Source organism: Nicotiana attenuata, unplaced genomic scaffold (assembly GCF_001879085.1).
Source record: "Nicotiana attenuata strain UT unplaced genomic scaffold, NIATTr2, whole genome shotgun sequence".
Lineage (NCBI taxonomy): Eukaryota > Viridiplantae > Streptophyta > Magnoliopsida > Solanales > Solanaceae > Nicotiana > Nicotiana attenuata.
In genome coordinates, this window is record NW_017673430.1 from 30,342 (window position 1) to 52,065 (window position 21,724).

The window sequence follows — 21,724 nt, forward strand, 5'->3', positions numbered from 1 at the left end:
AGAAAATATTTATTGTTTTTCAGTGAATTTTATTTTGGCAAAACATGCTGAAAAAACGTGCGTTATTTTTGGTAGGAACAGAAGACGGTAAATTTGATATTTAAAAAATATATTCTTCAAATATAACTTTCTACAAGAAATATTATTTACGGATCAAATGAAAGAACGTGAGGTTAGGGGTAAAGGGTGGGAATTTGCTGGTCTGTTACTAATTTTAATATAAAATATGTAAGCACGTAATTTTTGACCTGCGTAATTTATAAAAATAATATTTTTAAAATATTTACTATTTTCATTTTAATAGGATTTCAGTCAACTTTTAATTTTAATTTAAAACATAAGTTTGAAAACATAAAAATAGTTTTTATAATATTTCTTCTCTTATTATATATAGATTTTTATTTTATTTATCTTTTTGATTTATTTAAGCTTATTATTATTTTATATGATAATATTTTAATTTTTACCATTACTTCAACATAGTTTTCTCTACCTTTTTATAACATTTAAAAAATATCAAAAATATTTTCATTTAATATAGTTCACTTTAATAGTTCATTCTTATTAATTAAGATTAATTAGTATATTTTGGTAGTATTTTTATTTTTTGTTCATTAAGAAACTATTGAATTGGGCAAATTGGGAGCTTATTTTTAGTGGCCCAGCAAGACAAAGGCTCATTCTTCGGGAGAAGTGCACGGTTGGCCACTAATAACACATGTATTTACTTTAAGCCACCGTTTAAAATGTCTTTAGTCTTTAGCCACTGCTTTAATAAACTTTAACTGCCCGGATAAAAATACCCTTCTGCTCATGTCCTTAACTTCAGGACTTCAGGACTACATGTCCTTAACTTTTGAACTTGGAACTCTAAGTTCAGGACTACATGTCCTTAACTTTTGAACCTGTAACTCTAAGTTTAGGACTTCAGGACTACATGTCCTTAACTTTTGAACTTGGAACTCTAAGTTCAGGACTTCAAGGCTACATGTCCTTAACTTTTGAACTTGGAACTCAAACATCAAGACCAAGCGTCCTTAACTTTTGAACTTGTAAGTCAAAGTTAAGGACCTATTGTCCTTAACTTTTGAACTTGTAACTGTAAGTTAAGGACTGCTTGTCCTTAACTTTTGAACGTGTAACTGTAAGTTAAGGACTGTCTGTCCTTAACTTTTGAACTTGGAAATCAAAGTTAAGGACCTATTGTCCTTAACTTTTGAACTTGTAACTGTAACTTAAGGACTGCCTGTCCTTAACTTTTAAACTTGTAACTATAAGTTAAGGACTGTCTGTCCTTAACTTTAGAACTTGTAACTGTAAGTTAAGAACTGACTGTCCTTAACTTTTGAACTTGTGTCCTTAACTGTTGAACTTAACTTTAGGACTTCAAGACTACATTTCCTTGGTACCAAGTACTTGTATTTCATCTGAAGTGACTGAATGAGTTTTCTGTTCAACATTTTGCGAGACTATTTCTATATCTGGATCAATATCATAAGGAACTTCTTCGTCACTATCATTATTTGACTCAGAATCCGCAATCTTTGTATTAGCAGCTGTTTTCAAAACCAAAAGCATCGTTGTCAATCATAACAGTAGTGAACAAGCGCAAATTAAAACCTAAAAAAAATATTATATTGATATACACAATAGCGTTTGGCCATAGATCCCAAATTTATTTTGAAAAATCTGATTTGGGTGAAGTTTGGTTTGAAGATGAAAATGTGTTTGGACATACGATTTCAAAACATATTTTTCAACTTTATTTTGGGAAAACATGTATATAATTCCCAAGTTTTGGAAATTTGGCCCAAATTCAGCTTATTAGCTGAATTTGAGATTTCAAATATGTGATTTGAGTTTTGGCCAAAATGTGGGTCAAATTTATGGCCAAACATGGGATTTAAAAATAAATTTCAAATTAAATTTGGGAAAATGTATGGCCAAACAGGGGCAAAACAATGGTCTTAAATTACCTGGGCTCTTTGTTTTTGTTTCTTGAGTTGAGCATGCTTAGATAGTGTCACCTCAGTAGCTGGATTTCCGTTTGGGGAGGAAAGGATAACACATTTCATATTAATTTTAATAGACTAGTGGCTACTATAGCAAAGCATTAAAAATGCTGAATAAAAAGTAAATACCAGCTTAAACAGTGGCTACCCCACGCCATTTCTACTCATTCTTCCCAACCCATTAGCCCACTCTCCACTTAAAACGCAAGTTTTAATCTTAGCCATTTATTCCCCTCTAATCCAATGGCCATCATCCTTCCCACCTCCATATAAAATACTCTAGCCGAGGAGCACCCCCAAAAAGAGAAAGAAGTGGAGAACGGCAGACCGATCATATTCCTTAAGCTTCTGCGGCCACCCTCGACAAAAATCCTCCTACAATTCCTCTAATCTAGCAGGAGCTTGAACATCTCTAGATGAATTTGACATTGGACAAGGCAGAGAATTAATGAAATTAGGGAAATTGAAATAGCGGAGGATTAGAAAACAGTAGCACCACCCTACTAATTTTTGCCAAAATTAGTAGATAGAAAATTCCTTCTCACGTGAATTCCTTCTCACGTTGAGCTTCCAGTGGACAAAGCCTTATCTTCTCCATTTCACTGCTCTAGAAAATCCTAGTCTTTCATTTACGCATTCACCAATTTTACGAGCTAGCTCCGTTTGATACATGAAAAGGACAGAAAGTGGTGTATTGCCGAGTAATTATTTTCTTAAGAAGAGTTATTGGCGTTTGAGGCAGTGGGAGTCCGAGTTCGAGCATTCCGGTGCCGATTCGAGGTTCCGGTTCGTAATTTCGGCGTTTCAGTTCAACAATTGTTGCTTTGTTATTCATCAATATAAAGGTCCATTCGAATTCGAATTCATTTTTCTCAGCATTTGTTTACACTTTGAGTATACACTTGCTTTGATACATCAGTGTTTCTATTTGCTCGTGACGGATTCTATTTGCTCTATAGAAAATACTTGATCTCTTTCTTATTATTCGTGTACGATTGCGTATTATTTGGGTTATATATGGGTTTTAAAGATTAATTCATTTGAATACATGCAAGTTTGGTTGGATAATTTATGTTAAATACGCTATGGACTTTGATTTAGTTTTCTTACTTATATGGTTATGTTACGTTGCCTTTGTTTTAGCACGTTGAAGTGGTGATTTAAATGAGTTATTAAATTGGGTGGATGGAAAAATTGAAATAGTTTCTTTCTTGGCAAGGAATAAGAATGGGCCCTAAGGTGGGTCTTGAACCATAAGGAATTCGGGTCAAGTAATAGATCATGTTAGCTAGCCTATTTACTCCCCAATAATATCTTGTCCATAAATTTGGCATCAACAATCTCAAAGATAAGGAAAATAATTCAAATGCGCTAGTTGCTTTAGGCGCGATTAAATAAATCATCGTGATCATGGCTGTGGGTACGGTTCCCGTGGCATAGTCATGATACATAATCCCCAATTCGAGTGTGTACGTGACTTCACCATAACTTCAAACAATAATAAAATTAAACACGTTGTAGATTGCGGGTGCGTTTCACATGGCGCGATTTGCGATGTGTATAAACAACGAGTGTACGACAATGTAACTCGTCTTAGATTAATTCCATAAAAGCTTGAAATGTAGTAATGTAATAAAAGCAGTAAAAGGAATAAAAACGCGCATAGGTTTAAAATATGTATTGAATCAGATAATTAGGCCAATTATTAATGGTGGAGCGACCGTGCTAAAATCACAGAATTCGAGAGTGTCTCACACCTTCTCCCGGGTTAACAGAATTCCTTACCCGGTTTTCTGTGTTTTACGGACTGTAAAACATAGTCAAAACTTCCTCGATTTGGGATTTAAAATAAACCGGTGACTTGCGACACCATAAAATATTCCAAGTGGCGATTTTAAAATTAATTAAATAATTTTATTTCGATTAACATCACTTTAATTGGAAAAACTCTTTATCCCCTCGGAAAGAAGGAGGTATGACAAAAGGTTCCTTTCAAATGCAAAAACAAGGAATAAAAGGCTAAGGTTAAATTAGAAAGTCAGATTATTTTTATTAGTGAGGCTCAAATAAACACTATTTTCTTTCTAATTACTTCTATTGACTCTTTAGTTGTTAGACCGATTCCACAAAATTATATGTTTGCATTTTTTTTATACTAGGAAATCTAATTTTCTTACCGTGCCGAGACAATAATAACATATATAGAGTGCAGTATTAATAACACATTGAATATTATAAAATTATTTGGAAAAATTTGTCATGCCCAAAAACCTTGAAGGAGTTGAACACGTCGCCAGGTTACTTAAACTTGTGACATAGTGAACCAACATTCGATTCAACCATAGACTTGGACACTGCATGCTTTGTGATAAAGAAATTCTCAAAAGAATTTAGAGTCATTAATGTTCTCCATATTAACTGATAGTAGGCTATATAGTTGATATTTACACCTTAATTGATCATGCTTTGTTGTTGTTTTATAAGGTAAATTGCCAACAAAATGCTTTAAATAGTGTTCTTTGGTTTCGCAGGGAATATTATATGTGAGGAAGCAACACGAAGTGTTTGGAGGCGATAATGTGAAGAAAACACCCACTCAAGAAGCATCCGTACACAAAGGAGCAGAAGAAAATGGCCTGGGCAAAAGTCCACCGCGACCGCGGTGCGACGCGGGGGAATAAATCACAAAAACAGAATGGGCAGTGTTCACCGCGGTCCACGCCGTGACCGCGGGGAACTATTCACGAACCTGGAAATTTGGGGCCAAAGTGTAATTTCGGGGAAACTTTTGTAAAACCCTTATAAGCTGTAGAAACTCGCCCAAGAGGGGGAGAAACTTGTTTTTAGACTACTTTTGGAGGCAGGAACAAGTGTGAGAGATCACCCAAAACATTATAGTTTCTCTATCTCTTTTATTTTCTTGCAATTTTACATTATGAACAATTTAGTAGTTTTCTCTTACTTTGTTATGAGTAGCTAAATCCTTTGTCTAGGGTTTTGATGGAACCTATTGAAGGATGAACTTCTTGATTATGTTAATATAGATTGCCAGTTTAATCTCTATTTGTTCAACTACGTGTTTGTTGTAGTTAATTGACAGGATCCTCAATTAGCTGTGCCTATTTAGTGTGCATAACTCGGGAGAGAGTGCATATTTAGGTAGTTGTTGAACAACATCACTCCCAAGGTATAAGAGGGATCTATAACTGCGGGTTTAAAGGCGGGATTAGGGATAACGAAGCCTTGGGTGCAATCTAAAGTGAGCTGTAATAAACGAAGCCAGCTAGCGTATCTCGGGAGAGTGCGTCTAGTAAATTATTGTGATTACTCGGGAGCGATTTACGGTAAAAAGAGTGCTCATGATTGATAGAGATGTTCTAGTGAATCTATATGAAACATAACCGGAAGGGATTCTACCAATAGGGGAAATCATAGCCTTAGAACCTTCTCATAATTGTTTACAAACCAAGCATAAGTTAGTTTTCAGCTGTCTATTTAATTTCAGTCTTAGTTAATAGTAATACCATCAACTGTGATTTACAACGTTTGGGGAAGTTGATTCCATAGAATTGAGTAAGTCCAACGAAAGTAATTGATAGGTTAATCCCTGTGGGTTCGACTCTGGGCATAAATACTCAGACTATATTTGCAATGTCCGCGTATCTTTTTATAAGGCATAGTTGGGCGTGATCAAATTTTGGCTCGTTGTCGGGGAGTTAACGGTGTTATCAATAACAATTGAAAGAAGTACAACAATTCTGAGTGTAGTCGATTTTCTCTATACCCAATTTTTACATTGACATTTTAACGTTTGTTGACTTGGTTGCACAGGTGCATGCCTAGAAACTCATCGAGATCTGGTGAAGTATTTGAAGCATTATCAGATCCTGAGAAAGTTTTTAAGGCATTAAATCGAGCCAACCGGAAAAACAAATAACAACCAACAACTGCACAATTCGAAACAGTCATGGGAGATCACGAGGCAAACCCAGCTATACCAATAGTGCCAGAAGTTGCTCTCTATGACTGGGCACAACCCACAGCTGAAAATCTGTCCACTGCGATTGTAGTCCCGCAGATACAGGCTGAGTCATTCCAAATCACGAATAACATATTGCACTTGTTGCAGAACAAGGGACTATGGGGTCACAAGTCGAAGATCCTCAGCAGCACTTGAAAATTTTTCTGTCTATCTGCAAAAACCCAAAAGCAGCCAAACGTAACTCCGGAAGCAATCAAGCTGTTATTGTTTACATTCTCAGTGACAGGAGCTTGCCAGACCTGGCTAAACTCACTTCCCATAAATTCTATAACAACTTGGGATGAGTTAGTCAAGCAATTTCATAACAAGTTCCACCCACCCAACAAAACTACTCAACAAATTGATGAAATTTTGAGCTTTAAACATAAACCAATGGAGACACTACATGAGACATGGGAGAGTTTTAAAGGAATGATGGTTGTATGTCCGCACCATGGTATTCCAGATCTGATGTTAGGGCAGCGATTCTACATGGGGTTGTCTGATAGTGTGAAGAATATTGTTGATACTTCAGCTGGTGGAGCATTTCTGGGCAAAACATGGAGAGACGGTCAGAGTCTGCTTGACAAGATGGCATAGAATTCGGGATGGACATCCAGGAATGCACCTATCACTCCAGTGGTGCACTCAGTGCCTTTCGACCCATCCAATTCTATGGTTGAAAATATGGCCACCTTACTGACACAGATGAGTATACTCACCAAAAAGGTGGAAGAGTCCGGGCAGAAGCACCAGGTACACATCGTGGACACTACCAATAGGGGTTTGTGCACATCTTGCATCAATCAGCCAATTGGTAACCAGTGGAATGCAGAACCTGATCATCATCACTATCCGGAAGACATGAATTATGTGTCTAATTATGGAGGCCAGAGACAGGGTGGACAGAATTAGGGCCAGCAGAATCAGCAGTACAGGCCAGCACAGCCACAGTTCAACACTGGGAACATGGGAGGTATGAGACCTCCTAACAATATGGCTCCTTACCCAAAGCCACAGGGATATAATAATCAGAATCAACAGCAGGGGTATCACCCTCCTCAGCAGCAGCATGGTGGAAGGCAAGAGGATGGGTTTGCTAGACTTGAAGCAATGATGCAGCAGGTTATTGGGTCTAATGCTAAAATTAATGAGAGAGTAGATGCACATGATGNCTTCTTCTTTAATTTTAAACCAAACCCCCCCCCCTCCATAACCTAAACACCCGACCCCCTTCCCTTTCACCAATCCTTACTCTCTCTCTCTCTAAAACCCTAACCCCCCCCAAATCCTCTCTTCTCCTTCTTCTTCTTCACTCACACCACCCCCTATCTCAATTCCTCTTCTCTTTCCTTCTTTAAGGTATGACTCTAGCCCTCCCTTCTCTTCTCTTTTTGTGTTTGGATTGTTGTTTATGCTAGTTTGATGTGCCAGTTTGTAATTGTAGTAGATTTTTTGTTTTAGTTTCTTTTTCTGGAGGATGTTGGTGAAGGGGCTGTGTAATTGATGTTTGGAATGGTGTTTGTTGGTGGGTGATTGAATGACACAATTGTGGGGTGTGTTGGTGTAGTTGTATACTTGATTTGGGAGAGTTTTGATAGACTCATGGGAGCTAAATGTGTTTGGGTCATGCCTTGCCCACAAGGTGTTTGGCAAATTGCCCCAATGGAGTTATAAGGAGATAATGTGACATGGTTGTGGTGAAGTCTGAGTAACAACCCATAGTCGCACATTTCTCGCACTCACTAATAGGCGTTTCTCTGTTCTGACAGGTACAATGAGTTCATTGCGTAAGAGACGCAACACCGGGTCCTCCGCTAGTGGACCAGGAGGCTCTTCACGAGCTAGAAGCCAAGCCAGTGCACCTCAATTCGATAGCACTCGGTTTGTATCTAAATCAGCGGAGGAAAGGTACAATCAGAAAGCAGCTAAGAAGTTGCTCCATGAGGTTCATATTGATCGGACTGCATTGGAGATGGAGTGCCCAAACATGTTTAATGAGTTGAGGAGGTGTCAGCTGGACACCTTCTTCGAGGTCCCAGAGGAGGCTAATATTCAGCTGGTAAAAGAGTTTTATGCTAACTTGCCAGAAAATGAGAATGGGGTTGTGACTGTGCGCAACACCCGAGTTAATACATCTATAGAGGCCATCCGCCGAGTGTATCGCCTCCCAACATTCACGGGTGACGATCATTACATAATGTATCACCGCCCGAGGACTGAGTGGGTACCAATTCTTGATGTAATCTGTATCCTGGGCAAAGTGTGCAAATGGATAACGATGCTGAAGACTCTGCACTCACAGTCCCTTAATTGGGAGGCAAAGTGCTGGCTCACTGTCATCAACACCCGCCTGCTACTATCCAGCAATACCACTGATGTGAATGGGCCACGGGCAGTGATGATCTATTACTTTATGACACACCAAAATTTTGATGTCGCCTGAGTCCTCTATGATGAAATGTTCATTAGATCGCCTGAGCTAATCAAGGGCCACTACTTCCCTTCGCTAGTCACCCGACTGTGCCGCATTGCTAAAGTCCCTCAGAACCTTCAGGTTGATGGGAAATTACCTCTGAAGGCTCCATTCCGGGCAAAGAAAATTGGACTCGAGGGGAGAGAGCCGGTGCCGGACAGTGATGACTCTGCTGATGAGTCTGATGATGATGCTGGGGCAGCTGAGGTCACCGCACCTCCGAGAGGGGACGAGGCAGGCCCATCACAGCCATGCCGAAGCACTCGCATGGCAGCTTTAGAGCAGGAGATGGCTGGGTTGCGTACCTCAGTCACTGATTTGAGTGCCCGTGTGGAGGAAGTGGCTGACCGGCAGGTGAAGTCAGAAAAGAAATTCTTGGGCTGGTTGTGAGCGCTGGGTCGTGCGTGCAATGTGAACCCAGACACCGTCTCTGACCAGGAGTGAGCCTCAGGGAAGTTCCTTTACCTCACTATTCTTTACATTTTGAAGCCATGGGAACATATCTTCGTTTTAAGTGTGGGGTGGGGATTTCATTGTATGTTTGTAATTGCAACAATTAACTGTTAGCTTTGGTTGTTCTGTTTGCTTTGATTGTTTTGGTGTTAGAATAGTAGTTTATTAGGTTAGTGAAAATAGTAAGTGACTTGTCCCGATGACGGATCTCTTTCGGCGGGGTTCTTGAGGGACTAAGTCGAGAAAAAAAATGGAATATGGAGACTGTTCCTGATGACGGATCCTTTAGACAATTTTCTTGAGGGAAGTTAGTCTAGAGAAAATACCAAAAAGATTTTTTATTTTATTTTTAGGTAGTGTAGCAACTCCCCCCTTAGTTTTTCTTTGGGCCACGGTTCTTTTCCAAGTATTTAGCTTGAACCAGGTATAGGTAGTTTTTGTTTTTGTTTTAGGTTAGGATTAATGGGGTACGAGTTAAAATCAAAGAAAAAAAAACCTTAGCATTTCTACACCTGAACACGATAGACACTAGAGTGTAACGCTTAGCTTCAAGTGTTGAATCTTGTTTAAGTGCCTTACAATTGCATATTTGTATCTAACTTGAACACTCAAAAGAGAATGTCTTGGCAAACTGATCCGGAGTGAGTCATGTACCATGTGTGTGTGAGTTTCACTGTATTCCATGCGTCACATTTGATGCCTAGAACCTGCCCTGTGTGTTTGCAAAGCGAAATAGTAGTTTCATTCAGTTTTTAGAAGTGATATAGGCATTTCTTTGTTGAGCCAGACATATAAAGTAACCACCTGAATGCATTACATCTTAGTTAACCCCGTTGAGCCTATAAGCCTGTTTCTTTGGCAACCACATTGCGAACCTTACCCAATTGTTTGAATAGCCTGCTGATTGAACCCTTTTACACTAGCACTGAATGGTAGTNCTGTTCTTTACATTTTGAAGCCATGGGGACATGTCTTCGTTTTAAGTGTGGGATGGGGATACTTCATTGTATGTTTGTAATTGTAACAACTGATTATTTGCTTTTGTGTGCTTGTTTTGTTTTGATTGTTTGGTGTTTGAGTGATAGTTCACCGGGTAAGTTAGAATAGTAAGTGACTTGTCCCGACGACGGATCTCTTTCCGCGGGGTTCTTGAGGGACTAAGTCGAGGAAAAAAAATTGGAAAATTGAGACTCTTCCTGATGACGGATCCTTTAGAAAATTTTCTTGAGGGAAGTTAGTCTAGAGAAAAGACCTAAAAGATTTTTTTTTAGGTCGTTTAGTAACTCACCCTTGGTTTTTCTTTGGGCCACGGTTCTTTTCCAAGGGTTTAGCTTGAACCGGGTGTAGGTAGTTCTTTTTCGTTTATTTTATTTTTTTAGTTTTTAATTTAGGACTAATGGACTATGAGCTAAATTCAAAGGAAAACCCTTAGCGTTGATACACCTGAGCACAATAGACACTAGAGTGTAACGCCTAGCTTCATTAGTTGAATCCTGTTAGAGTGCCTTAAAAGTGTACGTTTGTATCTAACTTGAACACTCAAAAGAGAATGTCTTGACAAACTGATCCGGAGTGAGTCATGTGCCATGTGTGTGTGAGTTTCACTGTATTCCATGCTTCACATTTGATGCCTAGAACTTGCCCTGTGTGTTTGCAAAGCGAAATAGTAGTTTCATTCAGTTTTAGAAGTGATATAGACATTTCTTTGTTGAGCTAGACATATAAAGTAACCACCTGAATGCATTACATCTTAGTTAACCCGTTGAGCCTATAAGCCTGTTTCTTTGGCAACCACATTGCGAACCTTACCCAATTGTTTGAATAGCCTGCTGATTGAACCCTTTTACCTCCCACTAAGCACTAGAATGGTAGTGGAAATATGCAAAAGTGAAAGTGTGGTGTGGTGGTTGTTTTTTGAGTGGAACCATTGAAATAGAGAAAAGGTGCAGAATGTTGAAGCATAAAAGAAGAAGCACCACGGAAAAAAAAACAAAAAAAAAGTTATAAATAAAGATAGTGGTTGATGAGTGGTGGTTTGTTATAATTTCACCTACTGGATGGGGTTGTTATGAATAAAAGAAGAAGTGGTGGAATAGTTGGTTGACAGAAATATGGTCTTGAATGTTAATGTAAGTGTATTAAAAAGTGCTTAGGGAGGCTAGTCACTATATCTAAATATATTCTACCAGTCCCTTAGCCTACATTACAACCAAGTAAAGTCCTATTGATCTTAGACTGAGTGGGGCTCGATTAGTAGAGTACTACACTACGGGAAAGCCTATGGTGCATCTTTGTGGCATGTGAATGTTCTTTCTGAGAGTGAGCGAATTTTGTCTATCTTAGTTCCTACTTGTTCTAATTATCATTATATGTGGAACTACTCTCCTGTGTGATGTGAGGGCATGTGATTCACGAAGGAAAGGTAAGTCTTGACTCTTGTATAGAGTAGTTTGAGTAAGTGCAAGTGTTGCATGGTACAAAAGGTTTGACTCTTGAGGTAAAGGTTGTTCACTACTAGGTGCAACTTTTGTAAAATGTTCATGGTGTTAGTCGTTGAGGAAAAAGCTTAGGGAAGGAATTTTGATGGAGTGTGGTTTGCTCGAGGACTAGCAATAATTTAAGCGTGGGGTGTTGATAGTAGGCTATATAGTTGATATTTACACCTTAATTGATCATGCTTTGTTGTTGTTTTATAAGGTAAATTGCCAACAAAATGCTTTAAATAGTGTTCTTTGGTTTCGCAGGGAATATTATATGTGAGAAAGCGACACGAAGCGTTTGGAGGCGATAATGTGAAGAAAACACCCACTCAAGAAGCATCCGTACACAAAGGAGCAGAAGAAAATGGCTTGTACAAAAGTCCACCGCGACCGCGGTGCGACGCGGGGGAATAAATCACAAAAACAGAAGGGGCAGTGTTCACCGCGGTCCACGCCGTGACCGCGGGGAACTATTCACGAACCTGGAAATTTGGGGCCAAAGTGTAATTTCGGGGAAACTTTTGTAAAACTCTTATAAGCTGTAGAAACTCGCCCAAGAGGGGGAGAAGCTTGTTTTTAGACTACTTTTGGAGGCAAGAACAAGTGTGAGAGATCACCCAAAACATTATAGTTTCTCTATCTCTTTTATTTTCTTGCAATTTTACATTATGAACAATTTAGTAGTTTTCTCTTACTTTGTTATGAGTAGCTAAATCTTTTGTCTAGGGTTTTGATGGAACCTATTGAAGGATGAACTTCTTGATTATGTTAATATAGATTGCCAGTTTAATCTCTATTTTTTCAACTACGTGTTTGTTGTAGTTAATTGACGGGATCCTCAATTAGCTGTGCCTATTTAGTGTGCATAACTCGGGAGAGAGTGCATATTTAGGTAGTTGTTGAACAACATCACTCCCAAGGTATAAGAGGGATCTATAATTGCAGGTTTAAAGGCGGGATTAGGGATAACGAAGCCTTGGGTGCAATCTAAAGTGAGCTGTAATAAACGAAGCCAGCTAGCGTATCTCGGGAGAGTGCGTCTAGTAAATTATTGTGATTACTCGGGAGCGATTTACGGTAAAAAGAGTGCTCATGATTGATAGAGATGTTTTGGTGAATCTATATGAAACATAACCGGAAGGGATTCTACCAATAGGGGAAATCATAGTCTTAGAACCTTCTCATAATTGTTTGCAAACCAAGCATAAGTTAGTTTTCAGCTGTCTATTTAATTTCAGTCTTAATTATTAGTAATACCATCAACTGTGATTTACAACGTTTGGGGAAGTTGATTCCAAGAATTGAGTAAGTCCAACGAAAGTAATTGATAGGTTAATTCCCTGTGGGTTCGACTCTGGGCATAAATACCCAGACTATATTTGCAACGTCCGCGTGTCTTTTTATAAGGCATAGTTAGGCGTGATCATTAACTTATAAATCTTTCAAACACTTTATACATAGCTTCATGAATATAATGATATTATTCTATCCATAAATACATAACTTACAGTATATACGAAGCTTCTACGATAAAGACTACATAAATGCATAGCATTTCTATACTCATAATACCCATTGAAATAATAGCGAGTTCACTATTTATCAATTGAAGAAAAGAGGGAGGTGCCCGGCGAAGATCCATATCGTCCAAACGTATCAATATATATATCCACGAAAAAATGCAGTACCCCATCAAAAGAGGCGTAAGTAAATAAGAAATAGTACCTCACGTAAAAATGAGACAAGAGCATTGAAGGGACAATATGCAATTTAGAACAACATTAATTCAATCACACATTTTATTTATCAATTAAAATCACAACAATTTCATTTCATAAAACATTCAAGAGTTTGAGATTTAAACAAGCTTAACCTTTTAGTGGGAATTCCTTAGTGACATAATGTAACGATGCGGCTGGTCTGAGAATTAAAGTCTCGTTCGGCGGCATAAGGTCTTGAACAGCTTCGTATTATGTGTTATGACTTGCGTGCGTGGTCGAGTTTAGTTACCGGATGATTCGGAGTCAATTTGGAAGAAGGATTCTAGTTTGGGAAGCTTAAGCGGTAAGAGTTGACTAGAATTTGACTTTTGTTTAAACGGCTCAGGGATGGGGTTTTGATAGTTCCAACAGCTTTGTATGGTGATTTTGGACTTAGGCGCGCGTCTGGATTTGAATTTGGAGGTCCGTAGGGTAATTTGAAGCATTTCGGCGAAAATTGAAAAAATTGAAGTTTTGAAAGGTTAAGAGGTTTGACCAAGAGTTGATTTTGGTGAAATTGGGGTCGGAATGCGATTCCGAGAGTTGGAACAGCTCCGTTATGTCATTTGGGACTTGCCTGTATAATTTGACGTCATTCCGAGTTGATTTGATAGGTTTCGGTGAACATTTTAGAAGTTGGAAGATTTGAAAGTTCACAAGTTCGATTCATGGTGCGAATCGTAGTTTCAACGTTGTTTGATGTGATTTGAGACCTCGAGCGATTCTGTGTTAGGTTATGGAACTTGTTGGTGTGTTTAGACGGGGTCCCGAGGGCCTCGGGTGTGTTTCGGATGGGCTACGAGCCATTTCTTCAAGTTTTAGAACTGCTAATTCTGTCATCTGGTTTACTACATCGCATTCGCGTCCATGTATCCGTGTTCGCGTAGTGTAACTTTGGAGGAAGAAACATTTACTCTTCGCGTTCGCATGCTTCTGCCGCGATCGCATAACTTTGCACTTCCCTTCTTCGCGTTCGCATAGTAGAAACTAAGAGCTGGGCGCTGGTAACCATTTCCTCTTCGTGTTCGCATAGATCAGTCCGCGATCGCGGACTTATGCCTTTTGTTCTCTGCGTTCGCGTCCACCTATCCACGTTCGCATAGTTCATTTTGTGGGGCAGTACAATTTCTTCTCTACGTGTTACACCCCATATTTTTTGTACGCGAAAGTACGCATTAAATAAATTGATGAAAGCTCGGAAATGAGATATTACATCCCGCATTTTCGTATGTTAAAGTTTCGTCGTAAGTTAATTGATGTAAGCTCGGGAATGAGATTATTTTGAGGTTATAAGTATTATGCTAGTTCAAACAAGTGATAAATAAATTCATGAAGGTTAGAGGGTAAGTGAATCGAAGAAAATGAGTTTCGTCGAAGTTTGATATTTTCGAATAAAATACTATCCGAGCTATAATACCCGGCATTTATGGACTAATGCCATACAAGGTACCACATGACCATGATAGTGAGGTGTATAAAGTGTGTTAAAAGTGAGTAGTTGTTACACCCCAAGTTTTCATACGTGAGAGTACGTCGTAAGTCATTGATGTAAGCTCGAAAATGAGATTATATTTGGAAGCAAATAAAGTAAGTTAATCATGTTACCTTGGAGGTTACAAATATTTAAGATCATGAATAACAAGTACCAAAAGGGTTGGAAAGCTTAGTCGCTAAACGAATTGAAGAAAATAAGTTTCGTCAAAAATCGACAAGTTTGGAATGTTATAACATATTCTTTTGGGGTGAGACTAGGGTGATTAACATGATGAGGAGGTTAATTTATGAGTTATTGTAGTCGTATGATAGTCGTGTGTTATGTTTTTAAGTCAAACGAGTTATGGAACAAAAGTTAGCAAAGATCATCACAAGTTGCATTTATAATGTGCTGAAATTTAGGTCAAATGTAGATGCACTTTTCTCCCAATATACTTGGCATAAATGGATGATATACATATCAAATTGAAGATCTACGAGTCTAGTTTCCAACGCATTAAACCATTCGTCAATACGACATCGGAGTAGCGAGATATTCGCATTTTCGCGAGACCGCGCAAGCAGCTCCCAATGGGACCCACTTAGGCGGTGGTCGACCTACTTCACTTTATAAACGATTTGGACGCCTATTTTTCACTTATTTTCAACTCAACATCGTCTCCAAACTTCTCCTAACCCTTCTAAACAGACTCCACAAGTGTTTGAAGTGATTCCAAAGTGATTACACCATATCTCAACATCAAAACTTAGCTCTAGTGAAGAACAACACCTCTTTGAGGTTGTGTTGTCATTGAGGATTGTTGTGGGCTGTATTTGGATGAAATTCCAAGTTGTTGCTGCTGTCTAAGGTGAGTATAACAGCCTACTAATTGTGATTAAGCTTGCTTGTATGTTGGTTAAGTTGTTAGGATGATAAACTACAAGATAGTACTTGGATTAGCTTAAGTTACTTCTATGGTGTTGTATTGCTATTGAGGGTTGTTGTGAGCTGAATATAACTTGGATTTCGACTTGAAGTTACTATAGGAGTTGTGTGTATTGTCTTCTTGCATGTGCTTAAGGTTATCTTGATGTTGATTAAGTTAAATGGATGGAGTAGACATGAACTAGTGAATAAAGCTACTAATTGAAGATAGTTGGAGTTGAGGATTGTTTCCTTTGTTATAAATATATGGTATAAGGATGGAATCATTGATGAATGACTTCATTATCATGTTAATGATACTGTTAAATTAATGTAAGAAGTCTATAAGGGGTGATATGGGTTATACGGATTCCAATCGGAGCTTGCCGCTCGTCGTGAAGTAGTTGTGACTTGTTGTTGTTATATGGTGTCTTGTTATTGATATTTATAGGTTGCTGGACTTCCCTGGCTGTTGTTGTTGGTATATGGTATTGGAGGAGGCCCTTGTTACAAGGGAGATGCTGCCCGAATTTACGTAGACGAGCTACTAGCTTAAGTTACAGACTTAGCCTTTGCTCAACACTGATTTTGAATCTCCTTATGCTATGATAGATCGAGTTGACTTGTTTGAAGAGTTGCTTAGAAGGTATTAAGGACTCAACATGTTTAAGGTATGTTAAGGCTCTTCCTTCATTCTTTTGGCATGATCTAAAGTGAAACGAACATAAACGATACGCTATTTCATAATGAATCTACTCCTAGCAACTAAGGTTGTCCATGTTATTCTTTCCTTACAAAGTTATTCCAAGAAAGTATATATGATCCTTGAGTCCTAGTGAAGTTCATATTGATGGTATGATGTCCATAATGTTAATCGATGGTGCAATGACCTTATGTCACTCCAAAAGGTTTAGAACGTGACTCCATGAGTCCAGCATGCATTATATATGTATCTACTTTACTCTACCGAGCCGCGCTATAGTCGGCCGGGTATGGCACCTATTGTGCAACCACTGATCAGTTGGGTTTACCGAGCTCCACGTGGCCGGGTACGATTCTACCGAGCCTTATGATGGCCGGGTACGTTTTTACCGAGTCCTCTTTGAGGCCGGGTATGATATGATGATGATGATGCCCACAGAGGCGTATGTTTTTAAAAGTTTATGTATATATATGTATTATGCATTTCATGTCAGTAGCCCCCAGAGGCACTCAGATGTTACAGGTTGTATCTCCTCTATCTCTCTTTACATTACTGTTCTTGTTTATGCTTTCCTGCCTTACATACTCGGTACTTTATTCGTACTGACGTCCCTTTTGCCTGGGGACGCTGCGTTTCATGCCCGCAGGTCCCGACATTTCCGTCCTAGTAGGGCTATCAGGCTTCAGGCGTAAGGTGTTTGGTGTACGTCCACTTTGCTCCGGAGTTTGCCTATTTGGTCAGTATGCTTTTGGATATGTATTGATTGGTATGGCGGGGCCCTGTCCCGACCTTTATGATTTTATGTACTCTTAGAGGCTTGTAGACAGATGTCAGGTGTATGGATACTTGTATGGCCTTGTCGGCCTATCTCTTGAGTTTACAAATGGTCATGTCGGCCTTATAGGCCCGTATGTCACATGTATAAGTTTGTATATCATGTTCGGTCATCATATGTTGAGTATTCCCTGATGTTTTATTCTTGTTATCTTATGACATGTTTTCTATCTCATCTACCCTTGATAGTATGATAAGAAAGATATGTTACGTTGGTACTCGGTTGAGTAAGGCACCGGGTGCCCGTCGCGGCCCTTCGGTTTGGGTCGTGACAAAAGTGGTATCAGAGCAGTTCTGTCCTAGGGAGTCTACAAGCCGTGTCTAGTAGAGTCTTGTTTATGGGTGTGTCGTGCACCACACTTATAAGCAGGAGGCTACAGGGCATTTAGGACTGTCACTCTTTCTTCTTATTCTAGATCGTGTGGTAGAGCTCAGTTGTAAGAATTCAAACTCCTAATTTCGACTTTAGTCGTAATACAACGATACCTACATCCACAAAGACAGTTGGTAAGAGATTGAATGTGGCTCTGGAAGAGCTGAGTTAGAGGAACTCGATTTTGCATCATGCTTATGATGAGTAAATGTAAGTTCTTCAGCAGATTATGTGTGTACTAAGTTGTGTGAGCTTCTTGATAAGGAGCCCCAAGGCATGAATATCTATCCACCCATATGGTAAAAAGCAATAAGAGAATCAGAGGGTAGATACAAATTTCAACAAGCAAAAGAAGCAAGCTGAAGAAGGGTACGAGGTATCCAGTTATTGAAGATTATCAGTTTTTCCAATTCAGGCAGAGAGACATAAGTATTATGAGTTACTTTCAACAATAACAGAGATCTATTCAATTGGCCACACCCATCTCAGTTGTGCCCTATGGGAGCTAACATATATTATTTAAGAGAAATATGGGATATCAGGATCCGATTGAAGTTAGAGTGACCCAAAATAGTGGATGGATTGTTAGCATTAGCTGACATTTCTGAAGGATATTGCAAATGTGGTAATAGTTCTCCTTGTGAGACAACTTGACGGTGCACTATAGAATAGTACATTTAGATATGAAATACTAGAATGTCCAGAAAATTTAGATGATCGGCACAATCCTAGAAGAGATAAATATTTACCTTTGTATGGCTCCTGTCCCTAGTAAAGAGAGAATGTTAGGCGACCCGAAGAGCCAGTGGACGGAGTAAGGGGAGTTAAAAGCGAAAGAATGTTTTGTTGAAGTTTTCAGAATAAGGTGATAAACAGAAATATTAGTCGGAGAATAAGAAGAGAGTAAATGAAATATTATGAGTAAGATATGATAAATGGATGATAACGATAAATCAAAAGATGACAAAATGACAGAGTCTACAGTCAAGTGAAGGAAAAGACAATAAGTGACAGGCCTTGAGACAATAATAGAGTATAGGCCAAAGGTCATATCCTCATTTCGAGAAAGGAGTTGCTGAGTCCAACGCAATTACCAGAAGGCTAAGTTAGACCCCCTATAGTAACAAAAATTATTATGGTCTTGTAAACAAGATAAAATTGAACATGAATTAGGGACCAGAGGATTTGGTAATGGTCGACATCGTGAGAATTTCAGAGATCGTGCTCCAACAATAATAGAATAGACAACAGACGAATAACCTTTAAAGTTCATTTAGGAAGTCGCTTTCCTAAAGCAAGCACTCTGAACAGAGTTAATATTAAGGGACTAACTGTGCCAGTTACACTAGGTGTTACGTTAGTGCATAAGAAATTAAGTTATCCCTTGTACAGAAGGTTACCATAAGACTATTAAGGTTCATTGATGATGTGAAAGATGCCAACGAAGAAGAGGTGAAACATCTATAGGTAGATCGTCGTAGTACTAAATCTTAGTACTCCCCTAAAGGGGGGAATATGGTGTGATATGGTATTAAGTCGGAATTAAGCGGTTCAGGTAACTATGGAATGGTAAAGGAAGAATGTGGTAAAAAGGAGAAAGGGATGATGTTGCATTTGTTCAGTTCCTACAGATATGTTGCGACTCCAGAACATTACACAAGCACGCCGTCGGAGAGAGGCAGTATGGGTTCCCACACCAGACGTTATTGATAAATAAGTGTGAATGAACACTTGATACATAAGGAGCCAGTACGAGTGGTAAGTTAAGATAAAGAAAATAACCCAAGAGAGATTATGCAGAATATATGTATATATGAGAATGGACCAATGAGTAATTAGTAGTTGATTCAGGAAGAGCCCGGTTATGGCTAGACAAGAAGTCACAGATAAATGAATAGATCATGCAAGATAAATGTAGTGAACCGCAGCATAGGGAATTCAGTCTCGTAGAAACGAGATTGCAATCATCTGAAAATTTTCAGATAGGAGTTGAGACCGTTAAAGGTACCATTTAAGTTTTATGAAAATAAGAGAGAGTGCCAATAAGGAGACAATTAAAATTTGAGATTAAAAGTAACCCTACGAGCACAAGGGCATGAAGTTATGTAACTAAGGATTATTATAGGCAAGTAAGAACAGCGAAAATTTCCTTCAGGTGTACGATATAACCAGCTCGCAACTTTACAAGAGCCAGAAGGTCTCTCTAAGTACTACAATGAAAGATTAGTTGAGGAAATAAGGAAGAAGGTTTCCACCTAAGCATAGTGAGCTAAAGAGTAAATGATCTTATAACAACAGCCTTGCTACAATATTGTATACACTCTATAAGAAAGTGGCACCTATCGTGGCTAATGAATGGAAAAAAAAATCAAAGGAGATGTTTGAGATCATATGAGGTACAGGAAATTACAGTATTCGTGGGCAATAAGACAAGCCAATTATTCATGCAACAAGTGATAGAACGACCACGAAAAGTAATTGCTTACATTTAAGGACAACTGAGAAGGCACAAAAGGAAATTTACGGTTCTAGCAAGTTAAAGGAAGGTTGCGAGTAGTATAAATAGATCGATGTAGGTCCTAAGGTGAAGCATTGTAGAGCAACAAGGTTTTAGGTAGATAGGAGTAAGGATATGAAAAGGTGAGTGAGAAGGTGACGAGAATATGTATGTCCTCGGGATTAAATCCATCAAAACAAGGGAGCTGATGATTTCCATATGTAATAAAAAGCTCGGTACAGCCTGAATGAACACAGAGGAGTCTAAGACTAGGAGCAATTAGAAGAGACGAAATGCTGCCCCGTTAGTAGAATAAGGGTGTAATTGTGATAGATAAAAGGATGACATTTAGGCCTTTGATTGAGGAATAATTTAAAGAAAAGGGATTTTATGAATTGCACGGGATTGGAATACCCCCATAAGATGAATCATGTTAAGATGCTAAAAGAGAGAGTTTGTGTGTTAGTTGTGGTAATTTCTTGCATGTCTTGAGTGGTTATCTGATGTTATGAGTAATTAACATTTGGGTGTTAGTGAAATTGGGAAGTAGGGGTAAATTGGATTGAGATGGTTATCATTGAACTATGGGGAAGTGAGAAGTGTGAGAATTGAAGGATTAGGAGTGAGGATGTGTCTTTATTATATATTGGGTTATAAGGATTTGGAATATGATGAAGTGCTCATTTTATCATTTGGGGTGTAATGATTAGGTTGTTAAAGTAAGGGGTGTAAGAAGGCGATAAGGGGTTGGATTTATGGGGTATTAATCGATCCAACGGGCTTTGCCGCTCGTCGTGAAATAGTGTGACTGTTGTGTTATATGGGCTTTTGATTGATATTTATAGTTGCTGACTTCGTTCTGGCGTTTGGCTGTTGGGGGGTAGGGTGGTAGAGCTTGGGTGAGGCCCCTTATACGGGAGATGCGCCCGAATTTTACGTGAGACGAGCTACTAGCTGTAAGTTACCAGGCTTTTTAGCCTTTGTTTTTCACACTGATTGTTGAATCTCCTTTTATGCTATGATAGATTCGATTTTGACTTTGTTCTGAAGAGTTGCTTGGAAGGTAAAAGGCTCTAACATGTTTAGAGTAGTTTAAGGGCTCTTCCTTCATTCTTTTGGCATGAATCTTAAAGTGACGAACATAAACGATACGCTATTTTCATAATGAAATCTACTCCCTAGCACTAAGGTTGTCCATAGTTATTCTTTCTTACATAATTATTCCAAGAAATGTAATGATATGTACCTTGAGTCCTAAGTGAGTTTCATATTGAATGGATATGAATGTCCATATATGTTAGTCGATGGTGCATATGACCTTATTCACTCCAAAAGGTTTCAGAACGTGACCCCATGAGTCAGCATGCATTATATATGTTATCTACTTTACTCTAGCAGAGCCTGCGCTAATAGTTCCGGCCGGTTAATGGCAACCTATTGTGCAACCACTGATCAGTTGGGTTTACCGAGCTCCACATGGCCGGGTACGATTCTACCGAGCCTTATGATGGCCGGGTACGTTTTTACCGAGTCCTCTTTGAGGCTGGGTATGATATGATCGATGATGTATGCCCACAGAGGCGTATGTTTATTAAAAGGCTTATGTGTATATATGTATTATGCATTTCCATGTAAGTAGGCCCTCAGAGGCACTCAGGATGTTACAGGTTGTATCTCTCTATCTCTCTTTACGTTACTGATCTTTGTTATACTTTCC

At 38.8% G+C, this 21,724-nt stretch overlaps 1 long non-coding RNA gene across 1 annotated transcript in view; it reads right to left on the bottom strand.

Annotated features, from left to right (window-relative positions):
• Positions 1–6,134: 6,134 nt before the first annotated feature.
• LOC109216370 overlaps positions 6,135–21,724 on the bottom strand; it is a 58,621-nt gene continuing 43,031 nt past the window's right edge. The window contains exon 3 of the long non-coding RNA XR_002066476.1: positions 6,135–6,205. This is a non-coding gene — a long non-coding RNA (uncharacterized LOC109216370). The remainder of the gene's footprint in view (positions 6,206–21,724) is intronic.